Source organism: Mesoplodon mirus, assembly GCF_964341445.2.
Source record: "Mesoplodon mirus genome assembly, chromosome: 3".
Taxonomy (NCBI): domain Eukaryota; kingdom Metazoa; phylum Chordata; class Mammalia; order Artiodactyla; family Ziphiidae; genus Mesoplodon; species Mesoplodon mirus.
The window spans coordinates 110325789-110340838 of record NC_138978.1 but is presented as its reverse complement, the minus strand read 5'-3'; positions in this window follow the sequence as shown (position 1 = coordinate 110340838).

Below are 15050 nucleotides of genomic sequence, written 5' to 3'. Positions count from 1 at the left end.
TCGTGGTTCAGTTTCTGGAAGACGTTCTCCCATCATCACACTCCTCACCACCACCCCTCCCATAAAAGAGATAATAAGTATGAATGAGAAGGTGCTAAAATCCAAAAAGACAACAATGTTGTTTAAATTCAGGCTTAAAAGCACCCTGAGTTGATTCTGTTACCCATAATCTTAAGAACCATGTGATTAAGTCCAAAAAATTTCTGTGTAATACACAAATATTCTCACTTGTTTGATACTAAGATGTCAGTGCCTCTACATATCCTTAGTGATGACTGGGAATTGGAGAGCAGTCCCTTCAGCGGCAGGGACAAAAGGTCAGCCTTAGTTAAAAATCAAGCGAAAATCCTCATCTTCACTAGCACAATTCGAAGTACAATTCGAGTCTGCTGTATTTCCAGAAGGTCTGCATATCTCACTATCTACCATACGCCAAAGAAGTCATTGTTATTGATTCACCAAATAAAGACATAAAAATGTTAAGTGCCACCTCTCACCCAGTCAGGCTGGCAGCCCAATCCAAAATGAAATTTTTGTTGGACACTTGTGAAAAGTAGGTATAAGAAATTCCCTGCCTTCCCAATGTGTCTTTATAAAGTGTGCCAATTTTATGAATAAGTTTCTAATGCTGAGCCTCTCTGTAAGCCAAAGGAAGAGAAACACTTGGGTTTCCAATTACTGAGGTCATTAATTTCCATGGAAAGATCAGGGGGAATAAATATTGACCTCTGAATGAAATAGCAAGTTACATAAGCCTTGAAAGGTAAATATTATCTAGGTTGACACCAAATTGTTAACCACAGAAATATCGATCATGAAACTTGCCTTAACCTAGTTGACAAGCATGACTTAAGCAGGCTCAACCTCATAACCAGTGGAGAAGACTTATCTATGTCCTTCCCTCTTTCTTGCCCTTGCCTGTTTTGCAAAATTCATTTTGCCTTCAGGAGAGTAAAAATATTATTTAAATTAGAGGTTATTGCAGATGTCCAAATGCAGTCTGCAATTCTAAGGCCCTTGATGATGCTATCAATTATTATAATCCTACACCAGCATCAAAAAGTATGTGTGTGTATGTGTGTGTGTGTGTGTATTCTCTTCTAGAGACTAGGTCCCTCTCGAATGAGTTTTAAAAGAATTAGTATTGTTTTGTTGGTTTTTAAAAGCAAGTTGAAAATGTCTTCATAAATTATGATTACAAGTACATAAAATGCACATAAAAATTAAAAAGGAATATTTGAAAAAGATTATAGCTGTTGTGTTAAGATGTTGGTATTATATATAGTTTTTCCCCATGTGTTCTGTTTGTGTTACTTTTATAATTAAATAATTTTTAAATAAAGTGGTACTTGAGAAAGTTAAGGTCAGATTTCAAATAGGTGGACTCAGTTGTATCAAGATGAACACGTCTGAAGGCAATCAACAGAAATCAGAACGTACATGAAATATACATACATATTCTTTTCATATATACGTGTAACAGGGACGTATCTCATTCTAGACAGTACAAAGAGAATATTTCATTTTCAAGGAGTAGCTGTACTTTGATCAATGGTATAGACAAGATTACAAAGTGGCAGATAAAGTGGTAATTTCCCTTTTATAAATCCATGTAAATTAATATTTTAGGAAATAGGAATTGTTCAATTCCTAACAAAACAAAATGTACCCCGACATACTTCAGATTTATAGGACCATTACTGGGATACACTTATGTATTACAATGAAAAAGTTATTTGTATTTGTTCAATCATAGGTTAACTTTTCTATTATCGAAACAATTTAACACCTATTACACACACACACACACACACCATCTAGCTCTGTTTTAAGTGAAACTGAAGTCATATGCTAGAGAAAAAAAATACAGCTGGTATGCAAAAAGAGGCTTTTGATTTACTTACATGACTTGTTCCTTCTTAGTTTCAACTGGTTCCCAAAGTATCCCAAAGACAGGACCACTAGATGTGTAGAAAAATAACCAAGCTTTGGCCCTCCTCTTTCCACTCTTGCATTCTTCTATAAAGCTTTTTTCCTACAGGTCAGGGATAACCTAAGTTCAATGTTATGAAACTCTCACTTTAGCTCCATGGTAAGTCCGGAGAGCCAAAAATCTTCACGTGTCTCTCTGAGCCAAAGTATTTGAGGCTCATTTGCTTATAAATGACACATTTGTTGAAGGGCCACTGTGTGATACAGCCTCTACTAGGTGCTAGAGGTTTGGAGAAGTCAGAATCCCTATCTTAGTGAATTCAAAGTCTTGTGTGGGATGGCAAATGAGCACTGACAATTACGTGACAGGGAAGAGTGCTGTTAGACTAAAGCCCCAGGGGCTCATGGGTTCACTGAAAGGGCACCAGAGTGAGGGGAGGGAGATTGGGCATGTGTCAAGGAAGGTTCCTAGATCAAGTGCCACCCAAGCTGAGCCTTTAATTAACCAGCAGGGAAGAAGGGTGGTGTTCCAACATAGGGAGCAGAACATGCACAGGCATCCACAGCTGCTTGTTCCTGCCACTTACCCAGAAACTTCCCTGCTTTACTCTTCCAATAAATAGCTTGCCTAGCCCTAAACCCCCAATACTCTTGAAGGGGGAAAGTGAAATTTTTTAATTTTAGAAAAACATATGACTATGGAAACACATTACTCTCTCCCAGTGCCTAAGACAGGGCCAAGCAATGAGGAAGCCAGAAGCTTCAGCTTCACTGGGCTCATAGTAAATCTGCTTCTGCTCTGAACCCAGCCATATCTAAGGCTAGTTCATCCTTTGAACCTCTCAGTTACACAAGCCTATAAATTTCTTTTGCAGTCAGAATTAGTTTCTGTGGCTTGCAATGTAAAGTCTTGTCTAGTACACAGCGTGTCTTTGCATGGAGGTGCTGTGGCTGCCTGTAGTATGTGAAGCACCAGTAGCTTCACAAGTGTAAAGGATCGGGAACCAGAAGGAACCCACTCTTTCAGGCAACCAACAGGCTTGGGCCAGGGACAAAATTGGGGAGAAGACCTAAAATTGAAAGGGCCGAACATGGGCTTCCCTGGTGGTGCAGTGGTTGAGAGTCTGCCTGCCTATGCAGGGGACACGGGTTCGTGCCCCGGTCCGGGAAGATCCCACATGCCGCGGAGCGGCTGGGCCCGTGAGCCATGGCCGCTGAGCCTGCTCGTCCGGAGCCTGTGCTCCGCAACGGGAGAGGCCACAACAGTGAGAGGCCCATGTACAGCAAAAAAGAAAAAGTGCCCGTTACTGAGGTTTCACTCTCTTGTTCCCTTTCTGCTTCAGACCAGTGCAACGATCTTGGGTAAACATGTGTGCTCTGCAGACCCAACATTCCCCTTTGGTGGGCTGTTCTGAGGCTAAATTTTGTGGTGGTTAGGAGTTGGCTGAGAGTATCATAAGCCCTTTTGGATTACAGATCTAGGAACTTGTTCTTTATTAGCTTATCTGTAACAGAGCTGACATTTTTTAAAAACCTTCACTTGACCATCCTCTATGTTTTATTTCATTCAAAATCAGTGGCAGGCGGGACGAGACATACATTGATCCTCTCAAATAATTAATTATGGCTAGAACATAGATTGTAGAGGGAGGGTTGGTGAGAGATAAAGCCAGAAGGGTAAACATAGAAAGATTTCTGCTCTAGTTGGTGCAGTAAGGTCATGCTTTGATCCACGAACTTTACTTCACACAAATAGTAATGATAGGTAAAATATAGAAAGAGAAAGCCAAAAAGACATAACCAAACTCAAAAACAAAATAACCCCTTTCATAGATCAGAAATGGAATTGAAACAGAAAGCACTTAGCAACTCTGAAGCCACAGGCCCACTGAGGTCTAAAGTTCGAAAGCCAAGATTTGTGTCTCTTGTAAGGTGACAGCAACTAAAGAGGCTCCAAACTGGGTGGAGGACAGTAGCCAGGCTTAGTTCTTAAAGTCAGGAACTTGTGAGAGGAGGCCGAAAATAAACTGCTGCCAACCCACTGCCCGGGGAAGCAGAAGGACAAAGACCCAGCCTTGGAATCAGGAATCAAGCCAAGCATCTGGCCAAGTGTCTAGTTCTGCAATATCCCCAACATCACTGTGGGGAAGGAGCATCAAAATGCCAATGGTAGTCCTGATTCCATAATGTAAGTTCAGTGAGGCAGGTGGAAGCAAAAATCACTAAGCCTAGAGGGGTGAGCACAAAGAGGGTGAGAGGAGAAAAAAAAAAAAAAAAAAAAACACTAAATTAAAATAAGACAGAAAAAAACAAATAGAACCTTTCCACTCAAAATGAGCCTGACCACCAAATTCCAAAGATATTCAGATGTCTAATACTAAGAGAGATTGCCAACAGAATGAACACTCAGAATATGAACTTACTCTAAATAAAATTAACTCTATGGTACTGTGTGACAAAGATTGTTTTAATTAATATTTTTGCATTCTCAAAGTGATAAATGAAGGCATAGTACTCATTTTAAAAAGAAAAGAAATTAGGAAACAGATAAGATGAATAAAGAACAAGTAAATAAGGTAAATATGGCAAAAAACTGATAGAAATCTTGAAAATAAAAATCTGGTCATTAAAATTTTTTAAAAAGTCAATACATGGGGTTAACCCTGGAGCTGGCCAAACTTGAAGAGAAAAAGTAATTCACCCAGAACATAGTATAGAAGAATTCACTCAGAAGAATTCACCCAGAACATAATATAGAAAAATAAAGAGATTTCAAAATGTGAAAAATAATTCAGATTCATGGGGTTATATTGAATGGCTTCAACATATGTCTCATAGGAGTTCCAGAAGGAAAAACTGAAGGGAAGAGTGGGTAAGCTATACTTTAAAAAACAAGAAAGAAATGACTGAAGATTTTCTAATCAAAACATCAAAACACCATATGTACTGAGCAAGGTAAATAAGAGTAAATGAACAATTTTCTCACTATAGTGAAACTACAGAGTAATAAGGATAAAGATAAAATCTCAAGTTACCAAAGGGAAACCACTGATTATTTACAAAGGAACTATAACTAGAGTTCTCAAAAGCAACCACAGAAACAAGAAAACAATTGAGTTTTCTCCAAGTATTGAATGGAACACTATCAACCAAGAATTTGATTTCCAGATAAACTGCCATTTCAGGGAGAGGGCAAAAAAAAGATATTTTCAATCATAAAAGGCAAGGGAGTTTTCCACCCACAGACCTACACCAGAAGAACTATTAAAGAATGTACTTACCCCAATGAGAAAATTAAACCCAGAGGGAAAGCATAAGATACAAAAGATACTAGTGAGGGAAGAAATTAACAAAATGTGATGGTAGAATTAAAAATAACTACTTAAGGAGTATGGGATTAACAGATACAAGCTACTATATGTAAAATAGATAAGCAACAAGGATTTACTATATAACACAGGGAACTATATTCAATATCTTATAACAACCTATAATGGAAAATAATCTGAAAAAATACATATATATAACTGAATCACTTTGCTGTACACCTGAAACTAACACAATATTGTAAATCAACTATATTTCAATAAAAAAAATAATAGCTACTTTAGTGTTTAAAAGGAAAGAAATGGTTACAGTGGGTAGTTAAAACATGCTAAGGTCTTTGTCATGTTTGGAAGAGGAATATAAATAATAACTGTGTCTGAATACTTTGTCTATAAGATATTTTATATTAATAAAAAACTGATCTAGAGCTTCTAAACATGCAGAGAGAAAAGAGTAGCAAGGGATGAGGAGATTTGATATGGAAAACTGATCATTCAATAGAAGGCAGGAAAGGAGAAAAAAGAAGAAAAAGACATGTCAGACAAAACACACAAATTAAATAGAATAGTAGAATTAAATTCTAATATCAGCAAGCACAATAACTAAACAGGTTTAAATTACTTATTAAATGACAGATTATCAGATTGGTTTAAAATAATATTCAGGTATGTAACGCTAGCAAAAAACAAAACTAAACCATAGAAATATTGGATATAAAGGGATAAAAAAAGAAATTATCAAAATACTGTCAAAAAGAAAGTCAATGAAGCATTATTAATATCAGACCAAAAAAAGTCTTTTAAACCAAATGTATTAATAAAAATAAAGAAGGTCAGTACCAAAAGTCAAATGTACCTAATAACATAGCTTTCAATTACAGAAAGAAAAATTACAAAGAGAAACTGACAAACCCACTCTCTGAGTGGGAGATTTTAACAATCTATCAGACATGCCTAGAGCAAGAAGAACAAAAAAAACAGAGGTAATAGGGACTGAACCATGAAGGGCCTCTAAGAAGGCCACGTTAAGCAGTTGAGTTTTATTCTGAGAGTAATAGGAAGCCATTAACAGGTTCTAAACAAAGTAATGATTAGATCAGATGCCCTTTTTTATAAGGATCACTCTGTCTAGAAAATGGAGAATGGACTTCAGGGTGGTCAGACCACATAAAGGCAAGAAGACCATTTAGAAAACTCTTCCTACCCTCTAGCTAAGAGATATTAATGGCCTGAACTACAGTAGTGTCTTTGGTGAAGGAAAAGAGTGGGCATTTCAAGGGACATTCAGATAGAATTGTTGATCGAATGGCAGGGGAGGGGATCAAAGATAGCCTCCATATCTACGCCCTACAAGACTTGATGCATAGCAATGAGGAGGAAGAGCAGAGTTTTGCTGGAGGTGGGGGGAGCGGGGTGTGGGTGGAGGTAGGGAAAGGTAGAGATATTGTTTCCTTGTTTCTGGTTATACCACTTAACTCTCACCACCTCAATTTTGACATTCAAACTGGTTCATTAAAATGTTAAATTATATTCAATGTACAAGGAATATGTAAATCAATTTTAAGACATCTACCAGGGCTTCCCTGGTGGCGCAGTGGTTGAGAGTCCACCTGCCGATACAAGGGGTACGGGTTCGTTCCCCGGTCCGGGAAGATCCCGCATGCTGCGGAGCGGCTGGACCCGTGAACCATAGCCTCTGAGCCTGCGCGTCCGGAGCCAAAAAGACATCTACCATAAAGTATTCTGTTTTAAACTATTGGTGCTTAGGGAATGTTTCAATCATCTGGGGAAAAATTACACTTTAACAATATCAGAAAAATGTGTGTATATTCTAAATAATCATTTTCCATATAATAATAATAGTCCTTTATGATTATTTATATTTTTATTGTAGATTTTCATACTTTTCTGTACATAATGGATTTTCAGACATACCTATTTGCCTAACTACTACAGTAATAAAGTAGTCATAACTTTCTTTAGTGCACAGCTGGTCTTAAGAACAAGGAAATCCAGGGGCCTCCCTGGTGGCGCAGTGGTTGAGAGTCCGCCTGCCGATGCAGGGGATACGGGTTCGTGCCCCGGTCTGGGAGGATCCCATATGCCGCGGAGCGGCTGGGCCCGTGAGCCATGGCCGCTGGGCCTGCGCATCCGGAGCCTGTGCTCCGCAACGGGAGAGGCCACAACAGTGAGAGGCCCGCATACCACAAAAAAAAAAAAAAAAAAAAAAAAAGAACAAGGAAATCCAATCTGTTGACCTGTGAATTTTCAGAGTCATAGATTTCATGGCACATAACTCCCTTTCTTTTCCTGGTTGTTATTAATTACCTTAAACTAATTCCAAGTTTACAATGTGTGTTTATCTTTCAGAGAACAATGATTCTGCATTGACTGAAGTTGGGAGGGGTGTCAAATTATGCAAACAAACTGAGGTTACTTACAAATGCTGGAAATTAGGAGCTATTTTTCCAAAGACACTTTATTCAGTAGTTTCAAGCATGAAAAAAGTTTAAAGAACTTACAGATTTCCAATTATGAATTTTAAGCTTTGTATTTATCTTACAGCCATTCCAAAATGCAAATGAGTTTCAAAGTTCCAAACATGCTGTGCAATTTCAATTTAATATTCTAATGCATGGAGTGAAGTTTGAGCCTATAATACAGAAACAGGACTGCCCGAACAGCCAAGAAACCCTTTGGAGCCTTAAAGGCAAATCTGCTTGAGAGTCTGCAGACTAAAAGGTTTCTGGTAGGAATAGAGCCACAGTGAGATGTGTGACTCTAGCATTGCCTCTCAAGTGATGGCAAGGATGTGTTTTGAAAAGACAAAACTCTTTGTGTCTACTTTTTAAAGTTAACACTTATTTGAGGGCTAATATTGTGCTAAATTTCATACATGGAGTCTGCTGTTTATTATGAGCCATTATGTTCAAGTTCACTTCAGACAATATTGCTCCTTCAATTGCAGTCCTCTGCATTCAAGGGCAGTGCAAGCAAAATAGTGAAGAGGGCTCTTCTCCTTTAGGGCCAGTTGCTATATCACCCTACCTGAAACCTGATTTGGTTACCATCATGCTATATAGACATCTCTGACTTGATGCAGAAATGCTAAAATCAGAGATTCCACTATCAAGATGTTGTAGGGTTTTTCCCTATAACTGAAGTTGAAAGAACAGATGCATTACACTTTTCTGATGTTTTTCAAAATTATAGTAACATGTTAGTTTTAAACAGCATGAAAAAAAAAGTAGGCAACATCAATAAAATTATAGTTCTTTATATTTCTAGTTGAGACAGATATGTATTAAAGTTGAAGAGGGTTTTCATTTTTGTTTTTGTGTTGGTGGTAGTATTTTTCATCAAATCTTTGTGCTTCCTGGAAATACATATGCAAGGAAGGAAGGAACTGATGTGCCAGTAGATGTGAATAATGCTGAAGATTTACACACACTACACAGAAATTACTACCAGCTCTACAACTACATCAAGATTTGAAGATGGGATTAGCACCCAACAGAAAAAAGAAAACTAATTGTATCATTTTCACAGTAGCAATGTTAATCATTATATTAATATATCAATAATAACAAGGAACTTGGAAAGGTCTTTAGTGCTTTCTCTCATTTTTAAGCAAAATATCCACAGTGTCCCCTTATTTTTATGAATTGGGGGAAAATGAAGACCCGCTCAAATGGCTGTCTTGCTCTTTCATACAAAGTTGTTCTCTGCATCTAAGCTGAACTTCTCTCCTGACTTAACTTCTCTGCCAGGGATTCCTATAGGCAGTGGGGAAAATGATAGTCACAGCCTCTTCTGAGTATCAGGTTCATTTAGGCTGATGTAACAGAAGAAGCAGAAATTCCTTATACAGATAAAAGCAGAGCTGGGGAGCAACCACTAACCCCAAAGTAAGCAATCAAATGAAGAACTGCATAAATATAGAAAAAAGAACACCGAGAAGCAATATGAATAAAACCTGGAGGGAAGATGGACCAAGGGGCACAGAGCTGCAAGTCAATGATGGGTAAGGGACACAGAGGTCCCAAGTTGTAACTTTCCGTAAAAGAGCTGGGTCTCTTGACATGACTGTGGCACAGCAAAGGCAGGGAAATGTTTATTTCTAATGAAATAACCAAATAGTCCAGGAGCATTCAAATCCCAAGACTACATTGAAGCATTCATTTATTCATTCATTCAACTAATTTATTTATTATTATTATCATCATCCTCACCATCACTGGTGTCAGGCATTCTTTACCTTTTTCTGTTAACTAGAGAGATTAATGACTCCCATCTGATTAACCAATTCCAGGGGTTCTCACTTCTAGCCGTAGATCATAATCACCTATGGAGGTGTTTTTATTGTTGTTGTTTTTATGTTTTGGGGTTTTTTTTAATTTGCAAGGCCTAGTCCCTTCCCTGAGCCACTAAGTGAGAATCTCCTGGGGCAGGATGTGGTCATGTAATGAACCTTAAGACGCTTCTCCAGAACAGAAAGCTTCCACGTCGTCACTGCCATCGACCTTAGGCTGAGGATTTCTGGAGCTCCCTGAGGAGGAGCCAGGATTCCAGCCTGGGTGACAAACATACACACCTGCAGGCAGCCACTCCACTTCTGGAGAGCCAGGGTTCAGGCAGTTACTGCTTCCCTGAAGGTACAAGCTTTACAGACATCCTATTGTTTGGTGCAGGTGTAGAGAGAAATGAGTCAAAAGAACTGGGAAGGGGCGGGGTGGGTAGTAGATTTAGCCACAAGGCTGCCTTCAAACGGTTTTATTCTATATACTGCTGGAGAATGGACTCATGGCTTATCTTCCAGAATTTATACAGCAAGCACTCCAAAATATCTGAGGAGCAAATAGATAGTTAGATCTAGCTATTGATGGATTAGGACTCTGCCACCTGCAACTGTGAAACTTGGAGCACGCTACTTGACTTCTCTGATCCACAGGAAAGTTGAAAGATTACTTCCTCGTAGGTTCTTGCAATGACTAAAGGACAGAGCATGAGGAAAACAGCTGGCACAGTGCCCAGAACAAAGTTAATATTAATACTTAATACACGTTTAGAAAAGCAGCACAGCCAAGTGCACCCAAAACTCATTTTCCTGATTTTGTCTTCCCTTAACTAATAAAAATGGATGTTAACGACCATCATTGTCACTATCAAAACCCCAGAAAACAGGGGAGGCAGGATGAAAGGTCAGAGGTTACTGCTCTGCCATTCTCTCAGGTAGACATTTATGAATTCTGACTCATTAATATTGATTAGACAACTTGTAGAGACCAGGTAGCACATACAGGAAAAATGGCCACCTGAGAGCTCAGCCTACTTTCATACCAGCTCCTCTGCACAGAAATTAATCCAACACAAAGTCAACATTTGCAGAACTGAAGTAAAAGACATAATTTAAAGCCCAGCTAAGTGTGCCCCTTTTCCCCATTCAAGAACCCGGGGTCAGGGACAAAAGAACCACCAATCACACATCAGATGCCATTTGAAAAAAATCTGTGTCTTTTTTTTTAATAATGTATTATTATTTATTTATTCAGTTTTTCCCCATTTTTATTGAGGTATAATTGACACGCAACACTGTAGAAGTTTAAGGTGTATGGTATAATGGTTTGACTTACATGTATTGCAAATCTGTTTTGCCTTTGATGATAATAATATCTAGCATTTAGGGAGGGAGACGCAAGAGGGAGGAGATATGGGAACATATGTATATGTATAACTGATTCACTTTGTTATAAAGCAGAAACTAACACACCATTGTAAAGCAATTATACTCCATAAAGATGTAAAAAAATAATAATAATAATATCTAGCATTTAATGAGTGCTTACTACAGACAATGCGTACATCTCTTGTAATTCTCGGAACATACTTATTTCCTTGTTAGAGTTAAGGAACTCAAGGTTGCCGTTGAAACTGTAAAGGTTTAGAAATGTGCCCAAGGTCAGTTGGTTAGTAGGAACCAGACTGTCAGACCCCACAGCCTGGACTCATAACCACTGCAATGAACCGCTTTGTCAGACGCTAGCCTTGGGATTTCCCTGGTGGTCCAGTGGTTGAGACTCCACACTTCCACTGCAGGGGGCATGGGTTTGATCCCTGGTCAAAGAACTAAGATCCTGCATGCCACGTAGCAAGGTCAAAAAACAAAACAAAACAGATGCTAGCCTTCTCCCCCACTGGGTGGGCAAGTCTGGTCTCCATCCTGATTTCCCATTTCATTCTGGTGTCCAGTTTCCTGAGGCCGAGCTCTTCTGGTCCCTGAGCTTAGCAGCATCTCTCTTAGTCTGACGAATCTGGGTGATATTTACTGCTAGTTCGCATAACATGTGAACTGTAGGGAGGCTGGCCCTTGCCCTTCCCATGGTGAAGGGAAAGCTGTGATTTCATGGCAGGATTCCACCGGTGTAACTCCTCTCTCTGCCTATTTATTTAGGCATGCAGTCCTCAGCAGGCTTCCCCCACTGAGGGGACACAGCCACTCAGGCAGATGAAAGAGACGATTAACCAACAGCATGAGCTTTGAGGGAGAAAGAGAGCCAGGAATAAGGCAGATTATTAGGGACATGTATTCACTGAGTCAGGGACATGATGTGGACTGTAGTTGGTAGCAAGCTGTCTCTCCCATTCCACTTGTGCTGAGTGTCTTTCTCACTTTGAGGCCCAGCCACTCGTGATCTCCCTCCCCCAGAGCATAGGTGCTCTGGGCTTCACACGGCAGATAAAGGATACCCTATTTTGCAGAAAATTCTAATAGTCTTAATTAAGAGATCTCAAAACATCATAACAACCTCGTTTCCTCATATCTCATCTGAAACATGTTTAAAGGATACTTCTATCTGTAATGACCACATTATAATTTGTAAAGCTTATATGCATTTGAATGCTATTTTCACAAACAAGAATAATGTGACAGTCTCTGTGTCAACCATTTATGACCCACCCCACCTCCCACGGCACCTTACCCCCACCCTCACTGATAGGAAGGTGAAGAATGGTCCTTCAATAGTTTTGAGAATACTCTCTAAACCACATTTTGTACTGATTCCGCATGTGGAATGTTTCTTTGCTGAGGAAAACCTCGTTTCAGTCCAATCCTACGTTGCCTTGGTTCTATTTCCTAGAATGAGCAGGAGGAAACTGAATAGAATATCACCGCGTTTCCCATTTTCATTTTTCTACATGAGGTTAGTGGTGACGAGAACCTGCTTTTCAAAGCAATTGCATCTGTGGCAACTGGTCAGAGTCTGAGACTGTCTATTCCTAGCTGGCCTCAAGGTGGTCGCCGATGCAGTGAGCTGTGGCCAAGGCCTTTCCTGGTTTAGCTGTTATTCCAGAGAGAATCCACACAAGAAAGGATCATAGCAAAGGCACTGGCAACAGATTTTTTTTGTTGAGGGAAGAGGATAGCAGGTGTGGGAATAGGGATGCGGAGACTGAGGATTTGAAATTCAGATTTTTTTTTCTCCAGAATTTCACAGCGTTAAAGTGAGAAAGATAGATGATATTACTATTGCTGAATCCAAAAGATAATAAAAGAGTGCCCTCATCCTCTCCTACACACATACCCACCTCCCTCCAACTATTTCTGTCCAAGTTTTTGCTTTCACTTTGGAGGAGTATTTTCTTATGGCAGGAGTATAAATGCAATTATGAAATACTGCCTGTTTCTCTAACCCACAGTGAAGCTACCTCCATCCTAAAACAAAAGAAAATGTGGTTGTTGTTTTTGTTTCCCCTGCAGGTATATTAAAATTAGTTGCTGAATTTACTCTTCTCTAAATTGTTTAACGGCAGTGTTTTGGGGTGTCTTCCTAAAAACAAACCTCATTTAGCCAGGCTGTAAGCCTCTAATTGAAGTAAATCTTAACTTGCCTAAAGTGATTAAAGATAAGTGAGTCTGTAAGTTTGACTTACCCTACTTGAAATTCTTCTCTGTCCACAAAGTATATATAAATCTTTATGGAATGACCTATTAACTGCCTGCTGCTGGGACCAAGCTTTGGGCTTTGTTTCCATTATAAAATAAGGTCACTCTGCTTTTGGTATAAAAATGGATGCAGCTGCTTTGATAATTAAAATCTACAGGGTCCTGAAGCGATGATATATTTAAACCTCTAAAAAATAATGTGGAAGCTGTAAAATTACAAAAGGAGAAGGGATGTATTCCCTATTACTGGTCATCAAATTATATGTCGTAATAGGGTATTGATGTCATTCTTTAAAAAGTAATTTCAAGACGTTTTTTTGAAATCTTTAAATCCAAATCCTGAGCCACTTCTTGTCTGGCAGACATTCTCCACTATCAAAGGGCACCTCTAGAGAGGGCTACAACTTGGAGGGTATCATTTAAATGTCTTCCACTTTGTATGAAGAGTCCTACTAAAAAATTCACTGATGTTGCCATTCGAGGAGCCTAGACTTAAAGGAAATCAACCTGACCCTTAACATGGGGGTTTTACTCATAGAGAGACCTACTCCCTGCAAGTTTGTAGGCCCCAACCTGCTCTAGGAGAAGTTCTTTTCCCACTTTTATCTGCCGTAATTCAGAGCAGGTGCTTTGGCTCCAGTGTGAGAACACCATCTGGAGAGGCAGTACCTAGAAGTGAAATCAAACAAATGCTTTACTCCTCATGAGGCTCCAGTGGTCTCATGGACTAGAATTTTTTTTAAGTTACTCTTTGAATCAAAGAACTTTTAGGCTAAATCTTTGAGATTTTTATAACAAAGCTACAGTAATCCTACCTCAGTCAAGATACTTAGCCTCGCTAAGCCTTTATCATTTATAAAACAAGTAAATCGTAATTTATTTGATGAATCACAAGATTGTTCTAAGTACTAAAAACAGTGGTGCCTGTCGAGAGAACACTGAGCATAGTGCTTGCACTTGGTAATTGTTTCTGAAATGCTAGGTACAATAAGGAAAGTCAGGCAAGTAGTTTTAGCTCCATTTTACAGATGGGAAAACTGAGGCTCAGAGAGTTTACGTGGTTAAGATATTTAATGTAGAAGATAAACAGTGAGGCCAGGATCCCAAATTAGCAGGCTAGTGATACAGTGCAGTTACTTCTACGGGATATGGGCTACAATTTGCTTCTTGTAATTGGTCGTTCTACAAATCCCCAAATGGCTGATTAGTCCAGTCTCCTCTCCAAATGGGAGGAAGTGCACCCTGGCACTGCATGCTGCAATGCTTGCCTGGCTCTCCCCCTGACTCCCTCGCCTACCTCTGCCCCCGGAAGAACAGCCCTACTCCCCAAATGGAGCAGGGCTGTACTCTCTAGAGCCTGTCATGCTGATTGCTCACACTTGGGTTACGGCAAGGTGTCCCTGGAAATGTTGAGATTTACTTCAATTAGAGGTTATATCCTGGCCCTCCCTCACTTTTCCCTCTGTCTCTTTTTCTTCCTCTTCCTTTTTTTCTTGATTCTCTCTCGCGCGCGCTCACTCGCTCTTCCTCCTCTCCCTACTACCTCTCCCCCATCTCCCTGTTTTCCTCCCCCTGGCCTCCCTTCTCATTCTTCCCTCACCTCCTCTCCTTTCTCGTCTGCTCTGCCCCCATCACCACCATCCTCATCATCACTACCACATTCCCTTCTAGAAGGCTCAAGAGCCTTGAAAGCAGATAGACCTGGGTTTGAATCCTGTCTCTCATACTAGTTGTGTGACTTTGGGGAAGTTAATTAAACTTTCTGTGTCTAAATTTCCTCCTTTCTAGAATGGGACAGTTGATGACAATAAATACTGGTAATAATGGAATTAGAAATCATGATGGGC